General features: G+C 49.0%; 1 pseudogene; it reads right to left on the reverse strand.

Annotated features, from left to right (window-relative positions):
• Positions 1-787: 787 nt before the first annotated feature.
• On the reverse strand, positions 788-1,574 carry LOC127223919 (phosphoglycerate mutase 1-like; annotated as a pseudogene).
• Positions 1,575-1,971: the final 397 nt, after the last annotated feature.

Below are 1,971 nucleotides of genomic sequence, written 5' to 3' on the forward strand. Positions count from 1 at the left end.
GATTCAGACAGTGAAAGACAAAATCTGGACATGATCAAGGGCACTTCACCTCTACAAGACACAGCAGAGGTAACCAACACACAGCAAGCATTCCTGCCCCGGGAGGACAAAGAGTTTATCCCATCTGACAGGAATGGCTTATTTTCTGGTGACCACATGGAACTATTTCAATCACGGCTAGAAACAGCAGAGGGGCTTTTTTCTGCTGATAAATATACACGTACCCCCCTCCTTTTTTTTTTTTTTTTTTTTTTTTTTTTGTAAAAGTAAATGTAACACAGACTTGACAGGATTGATCCCAACCTTCCGGGGCCAGCAGCTCCTTTAGGCTCAGAGGAAGGTAGAAGGTTTTAATCACCATGTGAGTTACTTTCACCTTCCACTGGAAATGACTACAGCCCCCAGTTACCTAAATGCAGGAGAGTGCAGGATAAGCTCCAGGGACAAAACCTGGCTGCAGCTTCTCATTGGTCATTCTACTGCCTGGTTCCTTCCTGACCTCTTCCTAAAGCAGACCCTTAGTAAACAGAGGACTAAGAAAAACTAATTATTACTCTCAACCCTCCTGGTAAGAGGAGCCGTCCCTGGATGGTGAACCAAGAACCTGCACCCCAGGTGTTTTCCTGACTGGGTTCTATGAAGGGAGTGGATGCAGGGGATAAAAGACTAAATGAAAATGGGAGTCCCCATCTGCAGCTACAACTTAAATTTAAGATCCTAAAGATGTGGTCAGGAGTTGGGGAAGGGTGCAGGAAGTGTAAACAGGCAGGGAGGAGGGTATTAAGATAGGAGTCTGCCTGCTCGCCTCACTTCTTGACCTTGCCCTGAGCGGCCACAGCTTCCATAGCTTTCCGCAAGGTCTCTTCATCTCCCAGGAACTGCATGGGTTTAATAGGCTTCAAGTTCTTGTCCAATTCATAGACAATAGGAATGCCAGTTGGCAGGTTCAGCTCCATGATGGCCTCTTCTGGGAGCCCCTCCAGATGCTTGACAATCCCCCGAAGGCTGTTGCCATGGGCTGCAATCAGAACTCTTTTACCCTCCTTGATCTGGGGGACAATTTCTTCATTCCAGAAGGGCAGTGCTCTGGCAATAGTGTCCTTGAGGCTCTCACAGGAGGGCAGCTGGTCCTCAGTAAGGTCTGCATACCTGCGATCCTTACTGATGTTGCTGTAGAAAGGATGGTCGGGTTCCATTGGAGGTGGTGGGGCATCGTAAGATCGCCTCCAGATCTTTACCTGTGCCTCACCATGCTTAGCAGCAGTTTCTGCTTTATTGAGACCAATCAGACCCCCGTAGTGTCACTCATTGAGGCGCCAGGTCCTGACCACTGGCAGCCACATCTGGTCAATGGCATCCAGGACTGACTAGAAGGTCCGGATTGCTCTCTTCTGCACGGAGGTGAAACAGATGTCAAATTCATAGCCAGCATCTCGCAACGCCTGTCCGCCGTGCTTCGCTTCCTCGTGGCCCGCCGGGCTCAGGTCGGGCTTCATACCAGCCACTGAAGCGGTTCTCTAGGTTCCAGGCGCTCTTGCCGTGCGGGATCAGCACTAGCTTGTAGGCGGCCATGGCGACAGAGACTCAGCTATAACAACTTTTGCCAGAGTGAAGTAGAGAGCTCTCATACTTTCCCTGGGATGACTTGATGTTTTGTGTGTTAAGAAGGTAATTACATTGGTTTGTTTCTTGTATCATGGTAAGGGAGTCTTGCCTAACCCCTCTTTTGACTGGGTTATTTAAGAACGTGGAGCAAGAAACTTGAGGCTGGTCACAGTATTTACTGGATGCCCTCTTCTCTCTCTCTCTCTCTCTCTCTCTCTCTCTCTCTCTCTCTCTCTCTCTCTCTCTCTTTCTCTCTTTCTCTCTTGTCTCCAGTCTGTTTCTCTCTTCAATCCACACTCCTCCTTTCAAGCACGAACCAGACAAGTCTGCAGGATCAGACTCTGCTGGAGCAGAGTTGCTACACTT

The sequence above is a fragment of the Phodopus roborovskii genome, unplaced genomic scaffold (genome assembly GCF_943737965.1).
Source record: "Phodopus roborovskii unplaced genomic scaffold, PHOROB, whole genome shotgun sequence".
Taxonomy (NCBI): Eukaryota; Metazoa; Chordata; class Mammalia; order Rodentia; family Cricetidae; genus Phodopus; species Phodopus roborovskii.